Source organism: Diceros bicornis, chromosome X (assembly GCF_020826845.1).
Source record: "Diceros bicornis minor isolate mBicDic1 chromosome X, mDicBic1.mat.cur, whole genome shotgun sequence".
In the NCBI taxonomy this organism is placed as follows: Eukaryota; Metazoa; Chordata; class Mammalia; order Perissodactyla; family Rhinocerotidae; genus Diceros; species Diceros bicornis.
Genome location: NC_080781.1, coordinates 943483 through 952724, shown reverse-complemented (window position 1 = coordinate 952724; position 9242 = coordinate 943483).

The following is a 9242-nucleotide window of genomic DNA, read 5'->3' as shown; positions in this document are numbered from 1 at the left end:
TCACTCATCACAGAGACCCCCACTCACCCCAAATCTCCATCACTCACCACAGAGACCCCACTGTCCCCAAATCTCCATCACTCACCACAGAGACCCCCACTCACCCCAAATCTCCATCACTCACCTCAGAGACCCCACTCACCCCAAATCGCCATCACTCACACCAAATCACCATCACTCACTCCAGAGATGCCCACTCACTCCAAATTGCCATCACTCACCCCAGAAACCTCACTCACCCCAAATCACCATCACCCAGAGACCCCACAATCACCCAAAATCTCCCTCACTCACCCCAGAGACCCCCACACACCCCAAATCTCCATCACTCATCACAGAGACCCCCACTCACCCCAAATCTCCGTCACTCACCCCAGAGACCCCCAAGCACCCCAAATCTCCGTCGTTCATCACAGAGATGCCCATTCACCCCAAATATCTATCACTCACTCCAGAGATGCCCACTCACTCCAAATTGCCATCACTCACCCCAGAGACCCCATTCACAACAAGTCTTCATCACTCACCCCAAATCTCCATCACTCACCCCAGAGACCCCCACTCACCCCAAATCTCCCTCACTCACCCCAAATCTCTGTCACTCACTCCAGAGATGCCCACTCACTCCAAATTGCCATCACTCACCCCAGAGACCCCATTCACAGCAAATCTCCATCACTCACCTCAGAGACCCCACTCACCCCAAATCGCCATCACTCACCCCAAATCTCCATCACACACTCCAGATATGCCCACTCACTCCAAATTGCCATTACTCACCCCGAAGACCCTACTCACACCAAATCTCCATCACTCACCCCAAATCTCTGTCACTCACTCCAGAGATGCCCACTCACTCCAAATTGCCATCACTCACCCCAGAGACCTCACTCACCCTAAATTTACATCAGTCACTCCAGAGACCCCACTCTCCCCAAATCTCCATCACTCACCACAGACCTCATTCACCCCAAATCACTATCACCCAGAGACCCCACACTCACGCCAAATCTCCATCACTCACCCCAGAGACCCCCATGCACCCCAAATCTCCGTCACTCACCCACAGTCCGGGACGCTCCCTGACACTCCCGGGATGACCAGGAGGGAGTCCTCTGGGACAGGCTGTGGGTCAGGTAGCTCTGAGGTCAGCAGCTCAGGGCCGAGTCTCAGAGCCTTCCGTTCCCTGTGGTGTCTCCCGCTCAAGTATAAGGGTCTCTGCTTGAACAAGACTCTCCTCCACCCAACATTCTCTTCCAAAGTCCTTATAAAGCCCCGGGATCTGGGGCAGGAGGTGCTGCGGATGAGCCCTATGGGGGGCAATAAAACCACACTTTCCATAGGTGCTGTGGTGTAAACTGAACTTGGAGACGGCCAGTGAAGACAGCTGACATCCCAGAAGAAGGGAACCTGCCCTCCTCCACCCCATGAACGATGTCCTCATTTTTGGAAGCCCTTGGACCATCAGCATCACAGAGGCAGCTTAGAGATGCAGAGTCTCGGCCCCACGGGGATCCACCACGGGGCACCCGCCTTTCCAGCAGACCCTCTCCTCCACGTGGTCCATGTGCACGTCGCAGTTTCAGAAGCTCTGCTTCATTCGTCGTTACCCCAAATTAGTTTCCCCCGCTCCTAAATTCTCTTTCTTCCATCTCCTGCCCCAACTTCTTTTTAAAGCATCTTTGATTTCTATTTCTTTGCAACCAGAGTGGAGCATAGATTCCTGTGCCATGGACGTGGCTGTTGAGATTCACTCTCCCTGCTGTTTCGGGGTCCGCGGTGGTGACGGATTATTAACGGGGTGTCACGTTCCTCGAGGGCTGCTCTGTGGATTTGGGGAACGGGAGTGACATTCGACTGACTTTCGGGACAACGCATTGATGGAGAATGTCAAGGGTGGCTTTGTTTGCACATTCAAATAATAGTAATCATAAGAGCATGCCACCCCCAGACTGCCTTTTCCAGACACACACGTGCAGGGTTTTTCTGATGCACACAGCTGAAGAGCTCCCAAAAACTTAATTTCATTTTGCATCGGGAGTCTTTGCATTTAAATGAAACCCAGAGGTGAGCTGGCAGCCTGGATAATGGAACCCACGTCGTCTATATGAGTCTCAGCATTTCCAGGCTTTTGGGGGTGAGCGGGGAGAAACACGTCAGCAGGAATAAGCAATATAATTGCCCCAATTTTCCACTTTATTTGGTATCTGCAGGCAAGCTCGAAGTGCAAAGGTCGAGTTGTCCAGTCCCAGCACACACACGCACAGCCTTCGAGGTGACAGGAATCGTGCAGGTCTCTGAGTTAAGGAATCAGAGAATAACTCTGTCTGAAGGTAATTTTTGCAATCTTCCCAGATGCATAACTTCAGTTAGTAAAGAAAATTTAACTATTTCCAGCTCTGTTGCTTAACCGCACCTGGGCCGGCGTCTTGAAGGAGCCTGAAGGAAGCTTGCAGCCCCCTTGTTCTACAAACAGTCCCAGGACCAAGTCGGGGAGGGCCGTGTGTGCGGGGTGTGACACAGCCTCCCAGGTCCTCCAAACCGGGAGGGCACACGTTCACAGTGCTGCTTTGGGATTCCAGAAAGTCCTTTCCGAGCCGGCAGGTTAGGCTCAACATGAATTCCGAAGGTTACAAAGCTTGTTTCGTAAGTCAGCCTCTGTGGGCACTACTCCAGGAGGGCAATTTTCTTGGGTCGAATATCCATTTTCAAGGTAAAGAATTTCAGTGTCAGGAGACTGACAGCTATTTTCTAGTTCCTGCATCTTAGGCATCAGTTTCAATCCCTTAGATAAATTAAAATTAAAATATGTTTCAAAGTGTATCCTGTGATCTCTCAGAAGAAGGGCTTATAGCCTTTTTCTTCCACCTGCTTATGATGCTAATAAAGTGAATATGAAGATGGACCACCGGCCTCCACAGCTTCTGAGAACCTGCAAATCCCTCAGGGCATTCGAGGAATATCGCCCGGCCCCTCTCTCGGGGAGAAGGAAGCCCCACATAATAGTAAAAGCAATAGCGAAGAAAAAAATGTGCTTTTCTGGGGAAAGGAATCTAAAACTTCATCCGTGTGAGAGCATAAAACGGTTCCGTGTGGGGGCAGAAATGTCTACAGTTAGGGGAGGGGGTGTCTTGAAGGAAATCAGCCAATGTTAACTAGGAAAGCGAGTGTGTATTTGGAACAGGAAAAGAAAACACAAGCGGTGACACATTGTGAAACGCAGACGGATGTCACCAGTGTCCCAAAAGTGATCTGAAACTTTGAGGGACCAGCGGCTGGCATGTCCCTGATGCTCCTTTCTGTGGACCCGCTTCTGAGTCCACTGCTATCTTCACACACAGTGCAGGCACCGTGTGCCCTAGGAGGGGTTCACGCTGGGGTGCCACCACCGGCCCCCGGCCTTTCCGTCATGCACCCGTGAGTCAGGACCTGGGCCATGGGGACATTTCTAGGAGACACCCACACCGTCCGGGTGGCCAGCGACCGACCACAGAGCTAGATGTGGCCGTGATTGCAAAGCCCGTGACACGTCCCACAGACACCCCCACAATGCATCCCCTGCCCAGCTCCCCCACAGCCGATCCCAAAAGGCCCCTGGCCACCCCAAGGCGTTTGCCACAAAGGGGAAGAAAGACAGAGGGCAAGGGGGGGTGGAGAGAGACCGAGGGTCAGTGTGGTTACACGACTTATTTTGGATAATTTCACCAAATGCGTAACCACGAGTCTGGGGCCTGGACCCCTTCGCTTCCTGGCCAACTCACCTCTCAACGACTTTGGTGACTTTCAGAAGGGGTAGTGGGTTTTCTCACTGTTGGTGCCTTCTTTCCAATTTTTGGTCCTCCCCCGGAAAGAAACTCTGCATTCCAGGGGAAGAAAATATTCTTTAAAAAAGATTATTTCTAGTTGTGATAAAATACACATAACATAAAAGTTACCATTTTAACCGGGTTTAAGTGCGCAGCTCAGTGGCATTAAGCACAGTCACATTGTCATGCACCCATCCCCACCATCCGTCTCCAGAACTTTCCTTCTTCCCAAACTGAAACTCTGTCCCCATTCAACACTAGCTGCCCGTCCCCTCCCCCTGCCCCTCGCAGCACCATCTACTTTCTGTCTCTATGGATTTGACTCCTCTAGGGACCCCATAAAACTGGAATCACATGGTGTTTGTCCTTTTGTGTCTGGCTTATTTCACTGAGCATCATGTCCTCAAGGTTCATCCACGTTGGAGCATGTGTCAAAAGCTCCTTCCTTTTCATGGGTGAATAATATTCCACTGTGTGGATGGACCACATTTTCCTCATCCATCCATCCATGGATGGACACTTAGGTTGTTTCCACCTCTTGGCGACTGTGAATAATGCTGCTATGAACGAGGGTGTGCAAATATCTGTTGGGGTCCCTGCTTTCAATTTTTTGGGGTCTATACCCAGGAGCAGAATTACTGGATCCTATGGAGAAAGAAAACATACTTGCAACTCAATGGGATATTTTAAACTTCCACGGACGTCAATTCTCTCCTCTCTGCACACCGAGAGGGGCGTGGAAATCATGACCAGGTGTTGTTTTCACCACATCCTGTGGGCACCTCGTTGATGGCGTTGCCGTGTAGCTTCCTCCAGGATTCTCCTGAACGAGCAGATCAGGTTGAAGGCTGACCCCTTCAATCTGCTAATTCGGGGAGCCCAGTGCTCCATCACACAGGGGCACGTCAGCTGCAGGTAAAACCCGCTTATGCCGTCAGCCCTTGCTCTCCTGAAGCTGCTCGTGGCCTCGGCTGTGTGCGAGCATCCTTGCATTTCGCAATATCACTGGGTTTACGGAACCAATCGCCCTCGATCGATGGATGACTTGTGCTCCCGATTGAGCAGAGACGAAACACCTAAACGCCCCCACGCCAACAAGCCATAGCTTCCTCTTGTCTTCCCCAGGACATTCTCACGGCAATACTATGGTCGAAAGGTCGTTTGCTAAGGAAGGTCTTCCATAAGGGAATATTTGAGGCTGTTCAGCTGCCCCCGTAGAGAAGACACAGATTCAGTGGGCTCGAGGGAGGCAACCGGCAAGGCGTCTTCCCGTTGGCTCCTCTTCTTATGGTGCGGAGCCCGTGACTTGCCCTGGGGAGAGATTTAGGTAGGGGAGGTTATTCTTGATGGTCCGAAATCTCTATCCAAGATGGCTTGACCCGTCACGGCCTCTGAACCTCTCAAGAAGGAGGCAAGGATGAGACCGACAACAGAGAACACAGAACACTTACTAAGACGTCTCCCCGTGCCTGGAGCTGCTGAGGGATAACACTCCCGGGACACTGGTCCCGCTCTCACCTCCGTCATTACAGGGGAGGAAATTGAGGCAGAGAGAGCCCAAGTGGCTTGACCATAAAGCAGGACCAGAATCCAGGAAGAGAGTTCTCCCTGGAACAGGTGATTCTAAGGAAATGTCCCCAAGGGGCCGAGACCTCCTCCTGCCTCTGCCTCAAAGGAGGACAGGAATCTTCAGGGGTCCCATTTTCAGACGCTACCAGCTCTCGGTGGTGTTCCAACCCCATGGGTGTTTAATATTTGGGCACCACCTGTACCCTGCTGAAGAGTGTCCCTCCAAATTCACATCCACTCGGGCCCTGTGAAGGTCATTGTACTTGGAAACAAGTTCTTTGCAGACGTGATTGAGTGAAGGATGGAGATGAGCTCATCCTGGAGGAGGGTGGCCCTAAATCCAATGACAGTGTCCTCATCAGAGACAGAAGAGGAGACACAGACACAGAGGAGAGGCCACGTGGAAACGGAGGCAGAGATGGAGGGAGGCGGCCACCAGCCCAGGGACGCCTGGAGCCCCAGAAGCTATTTTAGCACATAGGCAATTGCTGAAATACATAATCTGTGAATAAAAAGCATTGACTGTATGTGTGCATATTTGTAGATATATTCATATATGTATTTATGTGTTGAGATTTAAGGAATTGGTTCATGCGGTGGTGGAGGCTGGTGAGTCTAGAATCTGTAGGGCAGGCCAGCAGGCTGGAAACTCAGGCAGGATTTCAATGTTGCAGTCTTGAGGCAGAATTGCTTTCTTTATCTGGAAACCTCTGTTTTTGCAATTGAGGCCTTCACCTGATTAGTTGAAGCCCACCCAGGTTATGGAGGGCGATCTGGTTTATTCAAAGTCAACTAGATGTGCGTGCCAACCACATCTATTATCTAGATGCAGAAGCAGCCACTGGCTCCTGACCCCACCGTGTCTGTCCTGCCCTGTGCCCACATAGTCCAGCGCCTACCTCTCAGACCAAGGATGCTTGGCAATGTCTGGGGACACCTTTGGCTGTCACAACTGTTGGGGGCTACTGGCACCTGCTTGGTGGAGACCAGAGACGCTGCTCAGCACCCTACAGTGCACAGGACGGCCCACCACAGAGAATGGTCCAGCCCCGAGTGTTAGTATGTGAGGTTGAGAAACCCTGCCTTTGCTGTTGGAACCTAGTGAGTGGAGAGCAGAGATGTTGCTTGACACCTCACAGTGCACAGGGCAGCCCCTGTGACAAGGTATGACCCGGCTCAACTGCCCATAACACTAAATCTGACAAATCCTGGTCTGCTCTACCCTCTCACGGATCCGGGAACATCTTCAAGGCAAATAAACCTTTTATTTCCCATCTGAAGACTTGTTTCTGAAGGTGCTTACCTTGGGGAGAGAAGGCGGCTGGAGTGAGTTAAACTCTCGCTCAAGTGTAAATGACCATTTGGTTATTTCTCAGGTGTGAGGCTGGTTGAGGGAGGGTGAAGGAAGATCCAAGAAGGACGTGAGAAGGTTCCCCAGGGGCTTGGGGAGACTCCCAGGAGGGCAGCCTGGGTCCGTGGAGAAACTCGCTTTTCCTGGATTGCTGATCTTTTCAGCTGCTGCCCCAGAGCCGGCCACCTGCCCAGGACACAGGCAGCCTCCTTTGCACGCTTGCCCAGGAGCCAGAGAAACTCACAGATGGATTTAAGAAAGGGCACCAAGGAGTGGGGTGTACAGAGCGCTTATACACCCTCTTGGAACAAAGAGCATCCATCACGTATGACAGGAATGTCCCTTTTACAATTGTCACGAGATGCTTAGCTGGCACAGCAGGTCAGTGGTCACCAGGTGAGCACAGCAGGTCGGTAATCAATCCTTAGTTTCCAGGAAGAGATGCTTATCCTCAAAGAAATGCCAATATTGGGGGAAGCTACATCCCTATAAGGGCATCATTCTTTTCTTTGGGGCATAGTAAATATTTAAAGCAGATGGACAATGCATGTTCAACAGGCCACATCAGGCCCTTTAGGAAAAGGAAGGTCAGGCCAAATTAGTTTTAAACCAAATGTCTTCCTCATAGACTCCCATACGTCCTACTACTTTTTATTTATTTATCACGATGGACGATTATTCAGGGCTACAAACGAATTGAGCTATCAAGCCACAAAAAGACATGGAAAAAACTTAAATGCGTATGACTAAGTCAAAGCAGCCACTCTGACAAGGCGACCTCCTGTAGGATTCCGACTCTGTGACGTTCTGGAAAAGGTAAAACTATAAAGACAGTAAAAACATCTGTGGTTGTCAGAGGACGAGGGGAGCGGGGGAGAATGGGTGGAGCACAGAGGATTTTAGGGCTGTGAAACTATTTTCTACGATACTGTGATGATGGATACATAACATTATACATTATAGACGGTGTAACGCCAAGAGAGAAGCGCAATGTAAACTATTGCTAACGGTGAAGTTAATAACAAGGTATCCATGTATTAGTGACATCACATTAAGGATACACGGGATAGTCAGGAATGTATTAACAATGTATCAATACCGGTCCATCAGTTGTAACAAGTGCAGCACATGGAAGCAAGATGTTGAAATAGAGGAACTCTGTGTGGGGAGCGACAGGGCGGCTATAGGAACTCCCTGTACTTTCCGATCAAGTTTGTTGCAAACCTAAAACTGCTCTAAAAATAAAGTCTCTCTGTTTTTTTTTTTAAGCCACTTCTGCGGGTTTTCTCCGCCCCGTTCCGCCTGTCTTCATGCACCTCATGGAGCGGTGTCTACAAACTACCCTCCTTTGAGTGACAACCACGGGCACAATTGTAACCAGAGAGAGTGGGAACATGTGACAGGGAGGAGAAGGGACCTGAGTATTTCATTATCATCATTTTTAAGGGTGTTTGTTGAGAGTTTCACAGGTTTGTCTGGGACTGAGATTTTGAAAATGTCACATATTTCAGGGGTGCTCAGGGGGTCCCCAGGAGAGCGCCCTGGTGACTGGCTTTTGGGATGAAATAGGGGATCAGTCCTGGCATGGGGGAACCGGCCATACCGCAGTTGTCGACCTGAGTTCTGCACCCCGGGGCGCGTTCCGTCTGTGAACTGCAACCAGCTGCTCCCTGAGGACTTGGCACGTTTTCTGGGCATGTCATGCTTGAGTACAACATCATCTTTTTAAAATTTGAGGTGAAATGCACATAAAAAAATTGCCATTTTAAAGCACACGATCCAGAGGCATTTAGCACATTCACAGTGTTGTGCCAACATCACCTCTATCAAGTTCCAGAACATTCTCATCACACTAAAGGAGACCCTGTTCCCATTAACACTTACTCCCCATGCTCCTTCCCCAGCCCCTGGCAACCGCTAACCCACTTTCTGTCTCTGTGGATTTGCTATTTCTGGACATTTCATGTAAATGGCATCATATGGTGTTTACCCTTTGATGTCTGGCTTCTTTACTCGGAATAATGTTTTCAAGGTTCATCCACATTGTAGCATGAGTCAGAGCTTCATTCCTTGTTACGGACAAAGTCATCTTTTTTAGAGATCCCCATGCCCAAGACGGTACGCTCTCTCCCCAAGAGCACAGACCAGGTCGAGGTCCTCTCAGACTGCCCAGCTCATCCTCTATCCCACCAGAGACGACCCATTCCTTTGGGAAGAACACAAAAAATCCTACAAGATGGAGCGCAGGGTTGGAGATGCCTAAGAAGTTAGATGCCAGCCTGTCCCCATCCTTGGCCTGGCTCTGTCAACACTGGAGCATTTGGTGGGTTGGGACGAGCCCTGGCGGGCGAGTATCCTCAGGGTACCCCAATGCCCCGCTCCTCTTCACGACACCCCGAAGCTTTGTGCCCACATGGCAGGGATGGTACGTGGTCTCTGAGCCTACGACTGACGGGGGTTAAAGGGACTAAGATGGAAATCGTGATCCCAGATAGCACACCCCTGGGTGTCACAGC